Source organism: Paramisgurnus dabryanus, chromosome 1, assembly GCF_030506205.2.
Source record: "Paramisgurnus dabryanus chromosome 1, PD_genome_1.1, whole genome shotgun sequence".
Taxonomy (NCBI): Eukaryota; Metazoa; Chordata; class Actinopteri; order Cypriniformes; family Cobitidae; genus Paramisgurnus; species Paramisgurnus dabryanus.
Genome location: NC_133337.1, coordinates 30,261,173 through 30,280,107, shown reverse-complemented (window position 1 = coordinate 30,280,107; position 18,935 = coordinate 30,261,173). Strand labels below are relative to the sequence as shown.

Below are 18,935 nucleotides of genomic sequence, written 5' to 3'. Positions count from 1 at the left end.
AGAGCCACTATTTTATAAAGCCTTGGGAACCCGTGAAACATACCTGACTAATGAATTAAAAACCGTATGTTTACATTAAAGCAGGCAGGCAACATTAGTGTAGTCTAAACTAAGATAAATTACTCACTGTTTATGCCATTGGCCACTTACAGTAGAGTCACCTAATGGCCAAAGCTCTCACAATCCTCTGTATGTTTTAATCAACATCTCTTTACTGTGGCAGTATCATTCCAGTAAATTCATACATTAGCCAACAGATGAAACAGCGCTATAAAGTTCTAGTCTCTATAAAGTTTTCTTAAGGTAAACTTTCTCTAAATTCACAGATAACCATACACTTCAGTACAAGCATCCAATGAATTTGCTCTAAATCATTGAAAAGATTTACAGCTTTGAAGTTGACATGAAACGACATTCACAACCTTCTTTGCTTTTGTACTGTGGCCTTTTAAGAATAAACAGAATATACAATGAGAAAACAGTTGATAGTTTAATGCAGCTGATTGTCGAGGACTACACAAGAGCACGCTGACGTATCGATAAAGTTTCTTTTTTAAATCTATTATATCAAATCTATCAACATTAAAGGGCACATATTATGAAAACTCAAGATGTTTGAACATAAATGTGTGTTGGCAGTGTGTGAACAATGAAAAAATCCATCCTCTTCTTTTTTAATCCCTATTAAACCAAAGAAGTCTCATTAGACATGCTGTTTTGATTCACTTGTTAATGTGATGTCACACAAACAAAGCCCCGCCCACAGCCACAAACTGACTGGTTAATCTTACCCAAATGCTTTTCTAAATGTGTTTGTTAGCACTTTGTAGTGCTAATGCGGCTAAGGATGCCATTATTTATCTCAGACTGTGTTCACAGGAATCAGATCTATTTGAACTGAAAGCGCTCCATTTCTGTTGGTAAGGGAATGAAGGCTGTAGCTCATTTGCATTTAAAGGTACACACGTGAAAACAGCGCTTTTTGCTCCCACAAATCGGGGCATTTCGGATATGTTATAACAAATAATATTTGGGGTATTTTCAGCTGAAACTTCACAGACTAGGCACAACTGAGACTTATATTACATCTTGTAAGAAATTAAAGGCACATTATGAAAGTTTTCACCACCAGAGGTCACATTTTCAAAACAATAACATACAGTAGGTGAAGCATTACCTTCATAGCGTTATGAGGGAGAGTAGAAGATGAGAGATGTCGTTTTCACCATCCAGAGCCGTACGTAATACACAGCGGAAAACAAGGAAAGCGCGGATATTATGTCACTGATAGGTGACAAGTCATTATTTAAAATCCTTGGTAACTATTGGGATAATGTAAGTACACAACTGAATGAAATATATCACACTGCGCATTGCAAAAAAATTACATATTGTGCCTTTAACCAGGATTAAATGAGCTGCATTACCTACAGAAGCCTACTGTATAACAATGCCTAAATAATTATTTCTCTCTAATGGTTAATCTTTTCTCTGCCCACGTGGCCTAGATGACATCAGAGAAATATGAATTTGGTTTCAAGGACAAATGCTCGCATAAAGGACAAATGTGGACTGAATTAGGCAGAATTTGACCAAGAAAATACTTCCCCTTACTAGTTACTATGTTGGTAAGGATACTAGATGCCACTGCTATTGAGGCATTATAATGTCCTACTATATTGATCAGTCCTGTTGTATAGCCACACTGAGATCAGATATAATCGTGAGGTCAATGATCTGTCAATACAGCCAATCTACTGGCTATGATACATTGACTGACTGTTATGTGCAATGAATCAATTCCTAACCCCAAACATGACATGAATCCAAAAGTAGCCTACTGGACAATGGATACAAAAGAGTAAGGATTTTAAATAACAGAGTAAGGTTAAGAAAGAATTAGTTAAGAGTAGGGTTGGGTACCGAAATGCGGTGCCATTATGGCACCGAAGCCTATATGGGCGGTACCTACCGGACCGAATCAGAACACAGATTTCAGTGCCTCATTTCGGTGCCTCTTAATGCATGAACGGTTGACTGAAGTATTTTGCTCTCTGTAGAGTTTGTTCATATTTTACATTATTGTAGTTTTATATTGATAAAAAAACGGAAACCAATCATTTGTTTTGAAAAATCTAAGGATCTTAGATTTATTTATGTTATAGGGCGGATAAAATGTTTACCGTCTATTCGTTTTTGTTAAACGTTAAGCGAGTCATTTTACATTTTTATTGTTCTGTTTTAATAAAAAAATAATAATGAACAAATAAGCATTCGTAGTAATGAAAATTATGTCAATTAAATCTTTCATTTATTTGTGTTTTAACGCAGATACCATCCGTCGAATTCGTTTTATTAATAAAAAAGCAATATAAGCAAGTTTGTCATTGGAGCTATTATTTTATTGGAGTTGAGTTTTTCGTTAAGAGTAATAATGAACAAACATTTTAAAAATTAATTTTATTAATAAATGGAAATATTAAATAATCTAATGTTAAAGATTAAATAGCCAACTTTTAAACTTCTTTGCCAAATATATTTTCAAAAATATGCGCTGTGTTTAATAAGTTTAAAATGTGAAAAAATCCTCATCTGCACATCCCTAATAATACAAATCGAACAAATTTTGTAAGAATATATGTCCAGGTTATTTTTATATTCTGACTTAAAAGAGCAATTTGGAAAATGAGATCCTCAGAGGAGCGCGTGAATGCCGCAATTGATCTGACGGCAGCTTATTTTATATTTTATATGGTTTATAAAAATAGGGAATATCCCACACACTATTAACTTGCAAAAAGCATAATTTTGCAAGTTAATAGTGTGCGGGATATTCCCTTTTTTATAAATGTTTGGTGGACTTCATTGTCTCTTCATCCAACGCACCTAACCGGAACTAACAGGTGTGCGACATTGTTCTTCTATTAAATATTTTATATGGTAACATTCCTTCAGAGAATTTGCTAAAACGTATTACCTCACTAATGTTTTTATTAGTACTTCGGCTAATATTGGCCTGAGATGGGCCGCGGCAGTCACGAGTGTCAAGTTCATCGGAGACAAGCAGAAAGCGTCAAAACGTGAATGGTTTCACAAGCCGATAAGAAAATATTTTGGGTGAATTCAAATGCCGTTTTGCGCCATTGAAGGGAACTTCACGAATAGGATTTCGCATGAACAGTCGATCCAAATAAAGAGAAAAAGACGCTGTATTTTATTGCTCTATTTGCCAAGTGTGTTTAATTAGCCACACTATGAGACACAATTGCGCAACTTTCTCTAGAGTTCAAGAGATCTGATCTTCGAAGGGAATAGGACATATAGGGAGGATCACTTCCGATTAGAACTCGCCCTTTATTTTTTTGAGAGCGGCAGCCGCGTAGGCTTTAAAGGAGACATATCATGCTAAATCCACTTTCTTGGCTCTTAAATGCATTTTGTTGTATATTTGTAGTGTTTATAAGTACATAAAAGTTGAAATTAGTCTCTTCAGGTGCTTTGTTGATATCTTTATATTCTGTTTTGGTCATATTTTCCAACCGGTTCTGATTTTTCTATTATCTATTACGTTTTTTGAACAATTACGTCACAGTATTTGCAGCGGAACTGCTAAATAAGGACATTGACTTCCAGCCCAACACTACGAGCAATCCGCCATTTTATATTTCTCGCTGCGATATTGTAGTCCAAGCTCAAGGATGCAGAAGTTACGAGAGCGTAAGAAATGTACTCACATCTGTGGGTAAAGTCATTTTTGTGTGCCCGAGACACTTTAAGGATAACTACTTCACCAATCTCCGCCAGTATAAAGAAGGATTTGCCGATAGACTTCGTCTGATTGAGGGGTCAATTACTTCTTTCTTTGGAGACGACGAGCAGAGCACTTCGGTAAGCAGTTTATAACTTAAAGTAAAAAAGTAAAGTACACGGTGGTCATGGTTTAGCAGTGCTGTTTCTCACTCCGAAGGCTGCAGCCTGCGGAGATCGCTTTTGGGCATCAAGCCTGGTTTAAGTTAACTGAGCATCACATTTGCAAGTCATGAGCATATTACAACAACTTACGATTAACTAAGAATATTAGTAAACTTTATAATTGTTAATATTCTGAAATAAGACCGTCTTGATGACGTATGCAGCCTAGATATGCGACCTCCGGAGGCTGCAGCCTCACACCATTGCGATACCTCAATATGAAGACGTTGTTCTGCAGGTTCGTCGTCTTCATTTTCCTCTCAGTCCGTTTCCGACTCTGGCGCGAACATATAAGGCTGGATGGACAAGTCTTCCGTTGTTGACATTTTGTGAATAACGAGTAAATAAAAAGTTTCTGTGCAGCTAGATAATCGTATCTCTGCTATAAAACTACAAAAATGGCCGAACGGGGTGGAGTTTAACCGAGTGTCACCTCTGCAACCTGGAGAGGGGGCAGGGTATGACGTGCATTTAAAAAGACAGTACCAAAACGAGTTGCTCTCAGATGCACATCAGAAAAGGGGTAGAAAGGGGGCCTGTGGGGCTATAATAATGAGGAATTCAGACCCAAGCATTGCAGTTTCGCTTTACATAGACCACAAATAGATGATTTATATGTAAAAAGGACAGATTTAAAAGCATGATATGTCTGCTTTAACCAATCATTGAACAGATTATTAACAACCAATCATAGAACATTTTTCTGAGCTCAAAGTGGAGTGTTGAGAAGATTTTATTTAATTCACAAATCAAAAATTTCATAAAAAAGAAATCAAGAATGCAGGTCTTAAAAGATGATGGTGCTTTAGGCAAATCATTAATAAACAAATGACAAACAGAGAAGAATTTTCATAGTGTTTTATGCTGTACTTTCATCTACCATCTTTCTATGACTCTTTTTTTCAAAGTACCGCTTTAGGCACCGTTTAGGCACCGGAACCGTTTTAAAAGTATCGATTTAGCACCGGTATCGAAAAAAACCCAAACAATACCCATCCCTAGTTAAGAGCAAGTTTGTAGTCAAAAAAATAAATAAAACCAGAACGTTTTTAGATTTGCACATAAATGTGCTATTGTCTATATATTTCTGGTTTTGTTTTGCAGTTAGTCAAGCTGTATGTAGGAGGCTCACATATAAAAAGTGTTTTTATATCTCATAAATCAACTGTCCAGAGTGACACTGTGTTTTCAAAACTGCATGGCATTGATCGCCCGCACAGCAGTGAGCTTAGTCAATTCTCTCGTTCTCGCTCGTTTACTCGTCCTCTTTCTCTTTGCACTCTTTCTCTGTTCTATTCAAGAGATCATTCAGTTCATTCTGTTTATCACACTCAGTCTGGACAATCGGGATTCGGCAGAAATAACAGACAGCTCGTAAAAAAACTATATGTAGGCAACAGTTTACTTCCTGGGATTGGTGACGTGGACAAGACCGACATTATCATAATTCCTCCCGCTTTGGATTAACAGCCTGTAAGCGTCACATTTCCGGCTGACGTATTCAGGCCAATCACAATATATAGATTAGCTGGCCAATCAGGGACACAATGGTTTTCAGATCGATGAGTTCCGAACAAAATCCGTGCATTTCAGGAAGACAGGAAAATCTGGAGTATCAAAAATTTACGGTATGTGGAAAAATTAGTTTTTTAATCATAAACCATGCGAACACATTGTATTAAACCAAATACACAAAATCACCATAATCACATAATCACCAACAAAGGCTTTTCTACAAAGTATTAAATAAAGTGTTATTCCCTGTGTCATTTCACTTTATTTATTATGACTCAACTTGTATACTTAAATGTTCAGATTTCTTTGTATGAATTCAATATTTGGCTTGATAGCTACATCTGGTGGAATTTTTTGTCAATAGCCCACTTAGAAATTCCCTTACTGATAAAAACGCTGATGTGTCAAATACTTATTTTCCCCGCTTTATATATTGAGAGTTAGGGTAGATTATATTTATAGATTTTTCATTATCAAGAATAGAGTCTTATGCGAAACCCAATACTCAAAACTCAATGTATCATTAATGTCTACAGGACTGTCCGACTGAGTCTCATCTCAGAACAAGGAGAGTTTTTTTTTTTAAACAGGAAGTTAGATTATTTTAAGATTACACTGGGATTCATAGACATGGCATAGACAAAAAAAGTCTCCTAAGCTTTTTATTAAAGTCTATTAAAGGCAAAAGGTGACTCACATTATCATCATAAATTCCCCATCAAAGGCACAGAAGTGTTTAGATTGTGTTTTGGCACAAAAGAGGACACAGGGTTCAGACAGGAGTCCAAGAGAAGACCAGAAACCTGTCTCCTAGGATCTGAATTTCACAGGACTTGTGGGCGCCATGACCTCTCAGTTATTTACACCCAGTCATAAAGTCAACACGCATCGCTCCAAAGCAGCAAGCAGACCACAGACCACAGCTCTCAAATACCCATAAATCAGCCGGGTAAAAACACAATGATACCAGGCCAATTTAAATATTTCGCATTTCTTGGTGGTTAGGTTGGTCGGACGTTAGACGTCTTGCAAATAAATGCTTACGTTCTTCGGATGACAACGATTAGTTGACACAAAAACACAAGGAAACTGTGTCTGAACGTGTGCGTTACTACCTGCTGAAGTTCATAACAACTGGGTGTGGATTAAAAAAAGATTTTTTTATGAAGTATTGCAATTATTATCCTTCAAAGTATTAAATTGTTCATTTAATGCCAAGAAATTATACTTTAAGGAAAAGTGAGATTAACCAACAAAAAAACTAAAAGAAATACTCTGAAAAGGCTTATTATTTCTCTTTGACCAAAAATATGTTTAACGACTCACAATGTGCCGAGCAACCAATAATCACAATATCAATGCACCGTTATTGAGATATCAATATATTATATGTGGAGAGGTCCCACTTCTGTTTAATCTTATAACATCAATGAGATGAGCGATGAATGACACATCTTAGTGTTATGAAAAATCAAAATACATCTACACCAGCATTGGGTCGAAAAAGGACAAAGCCAAGCCATCCTTTTGGGTTGTTATGCAACCAAAAATGTTGGGTTGTTAACCCATTGTTGAGTCAAATATAACCATTTTCTGGGGTGTTTAACCCAACAGCTGGGTTTGTACCTTTTTGATTTTTATGAGAGAGAGAGAGAGAGATAACACAGGGTCCTTAACCTAATCCTGAGAGAGCTGTAAAATGACCAGCTTCTGCCTTCAATCAGTCAAATAGCGGATGACAGTATCTGGGCTTCGGTTCATAACCAGAAGCATAGCAAAAGCCATAATAGTGGCCCTCATAAACCATCCAATCACTGGACTGGGATGGACATCACATCAGTCTTAATGACACAAGTGGGCCAATTGTTTTTAAACTCTGTGAGGACACTAAATCTAATTCATCTGTTCCTAATTTTCTAGTAATTCATTATATTCATTTTGTAACAATTTGTAAGCAGATATGCCATTGCTACGTGTACTTCAGCTGAACTCACGCTGAACGTCATCTATAATGGTTTCCATTAGGTTAAACACAAAAGATAGCACTCATTTCCCAAAAACAGGCCAATGTTTGAACTTTATACCTCAAGATGAGTGCCTTTCTATCTCTTAGGGCTTTCATTTGTGGTAAGTTTTGAAGCAGATAAACTGCACTTGTGAAGAAGATTTCCTTCCATTATCTCCTATACAGAACAATAAACCATCTTATATCAGACAAAAATAAATTATAATGTACAGAGATGGGAGTCCTGATGTCAACATTCATCAGTGCTGCACATCTCCCATCATTTACTGTATACATCAAACTTTCATGACATACAGATGCAATTAAAAAAGCTTATAATTAAGTCAGCCACTGCAACATATGGCTGACCACATCAAACATTTTCCTGAAATATTTCATCACTTAAATGACTGTGCTTTGAAATGTAATTCAATTAAATGCATGCAGCTTCTACGTTGAAAACAGGGTGCATTTATCATACAGTATAGCGTATGACATACCATATACCTGTAGCACTTTAACTTGATAAACTAGTCACCATAAGCACTCCTCTCTGTAGTACTGCTGATTACTGCGTTTTATGCTTTTAGCCATGGATCATCAGTATATTTAATAATTATTATTAATGGTTAGCAGCAATCTGCCATCCTCTGATTGGTCGAGAGATGCAGTAACATGATGGAAAAACATACACAGACCGTTTCTTCTTCATGCTTGACCTAAATCTCCTTAATCTCCAATCGTTTATCAACCACAAGGAAGCAAAAACAGCTCTAAATCAGCTATATTTTGAAAATAATGAATTGCGTAGCCCTCTGAAGGAATTTACTCAGGATTGATGTAAAAGAGAGGTAAAACACCTGTTACATTCACAACACACTACTGCACAAGTCGGAAAAATATTGTGTTGTTTAAACTAGGGCTACATGATGTTGAACAAAAAATGCAAATACATTGCAAAATGATGTGATATATGATATGCAATACAATAATGCTTTGTAATAAAGAAAGCATCACTCTTTCTGCCTCATCAATATAAGCATCACTCTTTCTGTCTCATCAATATATCCAAGCCGATCTCACGAGAATTTGTAGGTATTTTATAAGTTAGCTAATTCGTAGAAATTCGTAGAAATTGAATCGTACAAAACATACGATTATCATTAAAAAAAAACATAACGAACCCTAATCACAACGTCACAGGGACAAAAACAAATTGTAAAAAATATACTAATGTGGTCATACGAGTTAGCCACCTCGTAAAATTGTACAAATTGCTGTGAGATAGCGCCGGTATATCTGAATCAACCTTAAACTTTGATTATAACTTTTTGAAGTATTGAAATCATTCAGTTATTGCAAACTGTTGCTATATGTTTCTTGCGATATTCACATTTATTTCGGTAATTTCGTTTAATCCTGTGGCCCTAGTTTTAGCCCACAATTGCCTAAATAATGAAGAACCAACCATTTGGGGCGTAAATTAAAGATGGTTTCATCAGATGCACGTGCGTTGTCACGGTTACGCGTTTGGCCGGAACTTTCCTTCCAGTCTCTGTTTGTTTAATTGACTACTAATGGCTAACATGAACTCTGGAACAAATTTTTTGTTCTTTTAAAGATCTTAGCTTTAGCTATGATATAAACTAAGGTACTTGTTGTTTATTTTGCTTGTTATCAGAAATAAACTACTCGAAAAGGTTGGACTGGGTATTGGCAAGGGCCTCACGATACGATACATATCGCGACGCGATACAATACGCTGCGTGTTACGGTACATTGCAATACTTTTTCTTTCTTTTTAATCAAAAAAGTAAAAATATAGAGCTGGTTTTTTTTTCTTTTTTTTAACGCCAAAGTTCTTCCACATGTCGGCTTTGAAAGCTGCAGGCGTTTTTTATTTTTATTTTCTGCCATTGCCTCACTCCCGCTAACTTCTGAGACATTGGCCGAATGGCCGTTTATGACAGAGGGATTTTATGTTTTTTTATCAATACTAGAGATTGAAATATCAATACACTATTGTGGAAAATTTTATCACAATAGTTAGCTAATCGATATTTTTGCACAGCCCTATTAAGGACTTTGTTGTTATTTATTCTTAGCGGAGTTTACCGGAAGTTACGTGTGTTCCACGAAAGCCGTTTGTTAAAAAACGTCATGCTGGTTTGTTGTTACCCAACCATGGGTGGAAATAACCCAGGTTTGTTTATAACCCAATGTTTGGGTCTGCCCAATATTTACCCAAACATGGTTAAAACAACCAAATATGTGTATTGTTGACTACCACACCTAACTTGCTTTGAGAAGAGTTGAAGTAGGGTTACAGCGAGTTCACGGCACTTAAATCAAGCTCCGAATCTATGAGGCTTTGAAATCTGGACGTGCCATATTTGTAAAGCAATTATGAGCATGCAAATGTCTAGCCTACCATGCCAAAGGCAGCTGGTGCAATGTGCCTATGTAAATATCCAGAATTTACCTTAGTGACTAACAACCAAACACTGCAAAGCTACAGCAAAAGCATCAGGGTTATTTTTTACCTTGGGGAAGGCCTCCTGCATCTAATTCTTTTCAGATCGAACATCCCACAAGGCCATATAATATATTTGATATATAACAATAGGCGTAATACTTTATGAATACATTATTGATTATTTTACAATTACACATTTACACAACGCAGTGCTCTAATCCTGAGCAACAGCAACATTTATATTATGTATGCTTCACATTTCTGTATGGGGTGATGGTTTTATGGTCTTCTATTTAAAGAAGGTAGAGACAGATGTCAATGTCTATCCACAGGACCTCAAAAGATAAATGTGCATAATCTGTATTTGTATGCCAGAACGTATTGTGCAATCTTTTTGCACAGTTTCTGTCCTTCCCTCTTCTTGCAGCTGCTGTCAAATGCTAAAGATGCGTGCATGGCTTTGGGGCAAACCTCAGTGATGAAGCACAGCTGGCAATGTCTGGTGACAAATATCTGGTATCTGTTGAGCTTCATCAGCCAGCGCAGCAATAAATTCTCATTTAGTACCCTTAAAGAAACCTTTACTGTAGGTCAAGCTCAATTGCACAGACTTGGCACATAGGTTTTATATCATATTGATAGGGTGTACTGTGTCAATGCAGTTTCAAAATTTTGAATTGTTTCAAAATAATCAAACCAAACCCAACTGAGACCAATTTTCATTCAATAAAATACATCGAATGAGAGCAAATATGTAAAGTATCTGTCTAGTGTTTACAAACGCTAATTAAAATGCATTTGGGAAAAACTCATGGGACACAAAACAACAGCTGTTATGCATGCGTGCATACTAATATCCCATTCCCAGAAACGCGAAAGCAAATGTCCCATGTTTTCTCCTTCATTAATCATCATTTAGTCATGTCAATATTAGACATCATGCAGGTCACCTATGAAGCAATTAAATCATTAAAATGCCTGAAATGTTATGGTGCAAGACTATTAGTATCAACACAGGTCTCCTGCCAAATTACAGTTTGTGTGTGTATCTTTGTGTGGGTGAATGTCATAACGGTATGAAATACAGTAAGACTACAGTGTCCACTTACAGTAAACTGTGACAGTTGATATGCAGTGAGTATTACGGCACGGCCTAGAGGTTCTTAAAAGCGCTGACCTGTATTAACGGCCCATGATGAATATTACAAATAAAGTGTCATATACTTGGCAATAAGGCTGAAGAGTTCATTCAAAATAACAAGGTGTAATATCACCGACCCCAGGTTAAGAATTAAACCTCGTGTTCGACATATGTGACCCTGGACCACAAAACCAGTCATAAGTTACCAGGGTTGTAGCAAAAACTAACATGTGTTAAATTTTTTATGCCAAAACTCATTATATTAAGATATTTCCTACTGTAAATATATCAAAAAAGGTATTTATCATTATTAAGGACTTCTTTTGGACAACTTTAAAGGTGATTTTCTCAATATTTAAATTTTTTTTCATCCTAAGATTCCAGAGTTCTCGGACAAATATTGCCCTATCCTTACAGACCATACATCAATAGAAAGCTTATTTATACATACAGTATATATCTTCATTTAAAAAAAAATACTCTTATGACTGGTGGTCCATGGTCACATATGAAAGGTGCACTGTAATTTCAAAATCTTTGGGATGACCCCCGCAAGCATTAAATTACAGAGGCCCATTAAAAACAGTGATCACAATATAATAACAAATGAGAATAAACAGGACTAGTAAACTCTCGAATCAGGACTGTTTTACTAATGCTGATACTGATTTTAAGATGTCTAAGATCTTTGGTGTCCCCAGAGTACGTATGTGAAGTTCTAGCTCAAAATATCATTTAGATAATTTATTGTAACGTGTTAAAGTTGCCACTTTGTAGGAGTGAGCAAAAATGTGCTGTTTTTTGCCGTTCTCTGCATTAAATGGCAGTGTTGTGGTTGGATAGTGCAGATTAAGGGGCAGTATTATCCCCTTCTGACATCACAAGGGGAGCCAAATTTCAAGGACCTATTTTATGACATGCTTGCAGAGAATGGTAAACCAAAACTAAGTTGCTGGGTTGATCTTTTAGGTAGATTGAAACCCTGGGGACCCAACTAAAAAGTCAAATTTTCATGATATGTACCCTTTAAATCTTTCCCCGCCATTGACAAGTTATCTCGTCAATTAACAGAAAACATTTCCCTGCCAACGACGCTTTCCTGACAAGTTTTTACGGTAATCTGTAATTCCGGTATTATCCACTAAACAGATTTATAAAAAAACTAAAGCAAAAACAAATTTTTCAATATTTAAAACTCCATGTATGTTTTGATAACCGTTGCGTTATATCAGTTGATATGAGAGACAGACAGAAAATTGGTGAAAGTAAAACATTTGTTATGCATAACATTTATGATTTTACCTTTTTAAAGTACTTAAAACATATTTACAAGACATAATCAATGTGGATCTGGCATCTCACGGTACTGTTTGAACACGGTAAGTGTGTTGAACTAGTGTGCTGTTGTGTGTGACACAACATAATGTCTGGTTAAAGTGAATAATGATTGGTCATATTACTGTCTGTCAGACTTTGGCTTTACATTGAGTGTCTGAGTGTCTATTCATTACAAAAACAAATTGAAGTAATAGCATTACTACAAATGAGAATAAATAGGGCTCGTAAATGCATGAATCAGGATTGTTTTACTAAACTCCATTACCAAATAATTCTGAAATAGCTAAAATTTGCATAAATTAAATCCTTTCTTTTGCACAAGTCTCAGATTTCAAATGACAATACAGTCCTCTTCATATGCAGGGAAATGTGATATAGTAACATACTCTACAACATAGCAAAACTAGAGTATTCAGTATTTATCTTGAGATTACTGAGATGCAAGAGGAGACAAAAAGCATACAGGCAAATCATCAGTTTGCTGTTTAATCTTCTTATAGATGTGTTCATATATTTCTAATGCCTAAATGCATACATAACAACACATCACATATTAATATATCACCTATTATGATATATATAATATATTATCTGAATGATGCAGCCATTACCAGTACAACCCTGCTACAAGACACAAAAAATATCAGCTTTGACAGAACTGCACCTATGCGATACACAAAGGCCGTTCATGTTAAACGAAAGAAATTTTGAATGAAAAATTTTTTTTGTGTTTTTCCTAATGGCTGATTCCTATATCAATCCTACATATTTGAGAAATGCGCAATAAACAACAAATATTGAGAATGAATGATGAGGAAACACCTGCTGTTGAACAAGATGAAATATCACCTTTAATAATGAGCCGTTCACTTAGCTACTGTCAATATAACACGACAATAAAACAAAATGTAGATTTAATGGACAACTACGCGTTGTCGTGAAAAGAAACCCATCCTTTGTGATGCCTTATCACCGCGAAAATCCGCATCATCATCGGTTGCCATGGGAAAAGCGCGACCGGATGCGCCTCATCCATACTGCACCTAATGTCAATTTTACCTCAGGAAAAGCGCCTCACCGCAAACAACAGGGAATAAATTATACATTTATAATGAAACTCAAACTCACCGATTCCTGTGATGAATCTACGAGGCGTCCGGTTGCACGGGACTGAAGTGCTATGCCGTGTTGTGTAGTCTGCGCCTAGCCTACTGCAGCCTGTGGTCGCGCGCTTCTCCTCGAGCGCGCTGCTGCTGCTGCTGTCAAACGCACAGCGCCGTCACGCGCAAGCTCCGTGTATGCGCAGGCGCAGCCAAACTCGCAGAAAAAGACGCAATAGATTTAATACAACACTCCTTACAAACAAAAAAGTGTGTATTCACTTGAAATGCAAACATATTTGTCTTGATTTCTAGGTCAGGTTTATAAAAAAAGAAATTCATCAAAAATACGATCTTATTTTTTCCTGTGCAAAACCCCATACGGAAAAGAATATATTTTCAATTACAACTTTAATTATATATATTTTTAAATGGCCAAAAACATATGTACTGAAATACATTTTGAAATATGTTAACAAAAATGTATTTTTCACCAATATATTTTTTGACCAATTTTTGCTTATTTTGAAATATATTTGAAAACTTAATATAGGCTATTGAAAGAAAAACATAGCAGGTTTGAAAAGATTAAAGCTAAATATATTTTCAACTGCAAAAATATATATAATTAAAAAATGTATTATTTTGGCCAGGAAAAATATACTTTTTGCCGTATGTAAAATTATAAATGTATCTGTTGCCCCAATACATTTTGAAATATAATATATGAAGGTAAAAATTACATATTTTTCAAATTAAATATGTTTAATAAACTTTACTTTCTTTTTAATTAAGCTTCTGTATTCAGCAAAAACTTCAAACATATTTTTGGCCAGATAATTTTTTTTTTTTGCCGTATGGAAGCACAACAGGGGTAAAAACATCACACACATCAGTCACAAAAACGCCACAAACAGTTAAAACATCACGAAAGTTTGTAAAATTTTTAATAAAAGGAAGCCATTAAATACCTACACCACCCTTTCAAAAAGGTACACCTTTGTACCCAAAGAGTGCATATTAGTAGTTCAAGTATACAGATTGGTAGTTCAAAGATCAGTATAAGTACCTAAAAGGCACCTATTTGTACCTAAATTGTGCATATTGAGACTTTTTTAAAGGTTTTCTGCCCCATTGACAGCTTTTGTACGTTAAACGACCATAACCCTGCCTGATCCGCCCAAACGTGCCCCAAGTAAACCCCAAATGTGTTATTCAAATCATTACATATAAAGCAAAGCCATGGGCTATGAATTAATTTGAAATGCATCTATTTTCAGTCAACACAAGCATCAAAGCTGCTTTATTACAGACATATAAATATTATTTAGCAGTATAAAAGGGTTTATTTTTCCCCTTTCTGAATACAGGCCCTCTGATTTATGGTGGTAATTTGGCAGCGGCAGGTGATAATGAGCCTGTTACTCACAGCACAGCACAGTACAGTCTCTTATCTGTTAACTATTCACTATTAACTGATCCTGATACTCAAAATATATAAAGCAGAGAGGCATTCAATACTACAGTATGAAAACATTCGTTTTGAAAGTTCCTGTCTTGTGTTAACATGTTTAACATAACATGAAAAGATACGGAAGTGCAAAACTCATCATCGTAAAACAAACAGTGCACTGTTAGACATTTTCAAGGATTTTTACAGTAACTTACTGGCAACACTGTTGCCAGTAGGTTACTGTAAATAAGATTTACAGTTCTAAACTGTATTTCCATTTTACAGTATTTAAATGCTACTGTAAATATGTAATACAGTGTGCTACCGTAAAAAAAACCCAGGTTTACAGTATACTACTGTATACTATACTACTATTCTTTTAATTTTTTTATACATTCATTTTTATTATATTTAAATTAGCTATAATTTTTAGATAAAATTAATTTTTACATTTTAACCTACAGATACTGCTAACATTTAATTCAAAGAGACAATTTCAAATATTGAAGCCTTTATTTAAAACAATACAAATACTTTTAGAATTTGTGTGAAATTACATTTAAAACATACACATTTCAAATCATTTGCAGTAATACATTTAAAATAACACAAATTATAAACATACATATGTATAACACTGATTACAGGTTTAGTTAATCCAAAAATTATAATTTTATAATTTAAACAATGATTTTCTTTGGTTTTCCAGTTACAATGGGAGTAGTCTGTGACCGCATTATAAAATGGCTCCACATTATACGTGCTATATATTTCAAGTGTCCCAAAGACAAAAAGGGGTGATGAAAATATAATCCATATAATAAATTTTGACCCGTCATTTCTCTAAATGAGTAATGCAAGTAAACAGCTATACCTGATGGATAGGATGCTCACAGTCAAGTTTACTGTCAGGTCTGCAACAACCAGGATATACCAACAAAATATACACATCAGGATGAATGTGTAGATGCAGTATTTGGAGAGTCTTTGGCATAGGACTTCAAACGGAATCATGTCTGCCTTTAGACGACTTTAAATTATGTCAAGTTACATGGAGTTATGCTATAATGATTTGGTGTTATTATACATTTTGCATCCTACTTTTGAAGCTAGAGAGGTGATCATGATCCACTACCACTGTAACCAGAAAACCCATAACACCACAAAATCAGCATCATAATAGCAAAATTAAAAATGTTTGACCCTTTTATTTAGTCTAGTTAAGTTATCTTAAAATAGAACTGGTTTAAAATGAAACAATGACTGTCTGTCTTTACATTTATCTTCACATTTACAGAAAAAGGCAAATAACATACAGTGCAATGCAAAGTATAAATTTTTTATCAGCATGTGCATTCCCTTGTTTGAACCCATGGCGTTTTATGATGCTAACACAATGCTCAACCACAGAGAAAGGTTCTAAGAACGTTCCTTGAAAGTTTCCAAAGTTCCCAATAACGTTATTAATGTTTTTGCTTGTAATGATAAAAAACATTACATTCTCTTATTTACAAACTGTTGTAAAACATTATTTCTTAATGTTCTATTAAAATATTGCATATAAACATTCATAAAATATACTAAACATGTGTTTTAAACATTGTGAGTACATTTAAACATGACATTGTATGAAAATAAAATGTAACATTCCTCTAACATTCGCACAATCAAGAAACATTCCTAAACAATTTAAAAACTGGACACTTTTATGTTGGCTTAACATTATTGGGAACGTTGTTAGAACTTAGAACTAGAAATTAGAACTAGAGGAGATATACTCTTTAGCCTTTACTTACAGTAAATACAGTAAATGTACTTACCAACTTACAGTTCTGAATGCACATCAAAATGAATTGTCATAAGAAATAATACAGTAGCTTCAAAAAAATACCATACTTCTGGTATAAAATAATCCTGTGAGTCCTGTAAGCAAAAGAAATATGGTCATAATTATTTTGAACCACAGTTTTTTACAGTACTGTTTGTTACAGCTGTTAGTTAATTAGGGAGACCTAACTAACCCATATATGCAGCACATACTGTATCTTATTGAGAAGTGTCTCACCTAATACAAGTTGTTTCACTCAAACTCTGTGAGGTGGTGAAGAAAGGATGGATATTCTGTTGTCCTCTTCATCCTCACGTCTCTCATTCCAGTTCTTGCAGTGTATTTTGTTACATCCTCCTTCATTTATCCTCCCAAAGAATTTTAGACAGCAGAATAAATGCAGGGAAAAAAGGACATATTTAACACATTTAATACATGATGCTAAACACTCATATTTTTCAGTAAATACTATTTTGAAATGATAACCAGAGTAGATGTACACTACTCAAATCACTACACATGGCCACAGGTCTGTGTGTTATGACAGTGGGACCTGGTTTTCTGATCGAGGCTGAATATTTACTGTACAGCTACCTTGGTCTCAAAAGCAATTTAATACAAAACAAAAACACATTTTAAAACTTTATTTTATTCAAATTAGGTTTCAGCCTTTATGTTTAAACAATCACATTTAAAATATAATGTTTTTCCGATTGGCCACAACACACACATAACATACGTTCATACGTTGAAGTCGTTTGTAAAACTAAATGTTAAGGAAACTCTTATTATGTTCACATGGGACTTTCTAAAATGCTTAACGTAGTTTAACGAAATTGAAAGATAAAATTTAGTTATACACCTTATTAATAACGCATAATTTATGTAACAGGTAAAGCCAAGCGGATGAGAATATAAACACAACGTGGTAACTTACACTTTTTTAAATATTCTTTTATATTAATAAATTATTCTCTGTGGTAACGTTATATACTAAATCTGATCTTTTCATATCATTGACGTATACATTAGGCTACGTTAAGCATTTCTCATAATAGTTTTATAAAAGGAAAACACTAGCGTGTAATTTAACGCACCGCGCGTGCTCGTAGGCTTGCATACACATAGTATGATTTATTAAAAAGGTTTATACTGACTTTGGTGAACTAATATTACCGTTATACGTTAAGCAACGCGTCCGGTTAGCGGTTTTAAAATGTCCTGTTCGTGTAAACAACAACCGCGTGTCTGATAATAAATAACTTATATAGATTATTTTACCTTGCTGGTCTTTTTTCATTCTCTCCTCTCGTGTATCTTCAACTGAAAAGCGCCGCTGTCCCAGGGAAAGTCTTGTTTGAAAACTCTTCAGTTTATGTGCACACCTGAAATCGGTCCTCTGAACACCTGTGCTGCTACATGGTTCCTTAGCTAAAATAAGTCAACGCCTGTGTGTTTTTGTCAAAAATGATGATTTTGAGAAAAATAAAATAAGGATTTGTGTGAATAAGGAAAATACCGCCAAAAGACTGTTAGAAAATATACAGTAGCATACAGCAATTTTCAAAAATACAGTAAATTACTGTATATGATGTATGATGTCACAGAAAATTCCCAAAATGCAACACGAATTACAGTTATGTACTGTATAAATAGTTTACAGTATTATACTGGGTGATATACAGTAAATAACTGTAAAAATTACAGAAATGTCTAACAGTGTGGAAATAAACCTTAGAATCTCTGAGCAAATGCAGACGGCTTTGTGTGTACGTCCCACTTCCTAAATAGGCTTTAGAGACAGTCTTGATACATGTATCATGTCATATGGTGTAGTTTGGCGTCGTAGGAATACTTTCCTCAATGGCTTCACTCATAAAAACCCGCCTGAGGCCTCCCTACTGAAAAAATGCTAAAACCAGCATAAGCTGATAAACTGGATTTAGCTAGTCTCCCAGGCTGCTTTTAGATGATGTAGCAAGCTGGTCTAGATGTGTTTTTGTTACTTTATAAGCTGGACTTAGCTGGTCATGCCGGAAGCTTAAGCTGTTCTATCAGTAGGGCTTTCTAAAGGAGTTTTAATCATTTTGCTATTGCCACAACTACA

General features: G+C 35.1%; 1 protein-coding gene and 1 long non-coding RNA gene across 13 annotated transcripts in view; both read right to left on the bottom strand.

The window, feature by feature from the left end:
- nrcama (neuronal cell adhesion molecule a) overlaps nt 1-13,693 on the bottom strand; it is a 134,443-nt gene extending 120,750 nt beyond the window's left edge. For all 12 annotated transcript variants that reach the window (XM_065289810.1, XM_065289814.1, XM_073814538.1 and 9 more), the window contains exon 1: nt 13,576-13,693. The gene's annotated coding sequence lies outside the window, so the exon portion shown is untranslated. The remainder of the gene's footprint in view (nt 1-13,575) is intronic.
- Nucleotides 13,694-15,503: 1,810 nt separating this feature from the next.
- On the bottom strand, nt 15,504-18,273 carry LOC135779135 (uncharacterized). Its single transcript, XR_010544693.2, has 3 exons — nt 18,110-18,273; nt 17,066-17,185; nt 15,504-16,923 (listed from the first exon to the last, which is right to left on the bottom strand). It is a non-coding gene; the product is annotated as an uncharacterized lncRNA (long non-coding RNA).
- Nucleotides 18,274-18,935: the final 662 nt, after the last annotated feature.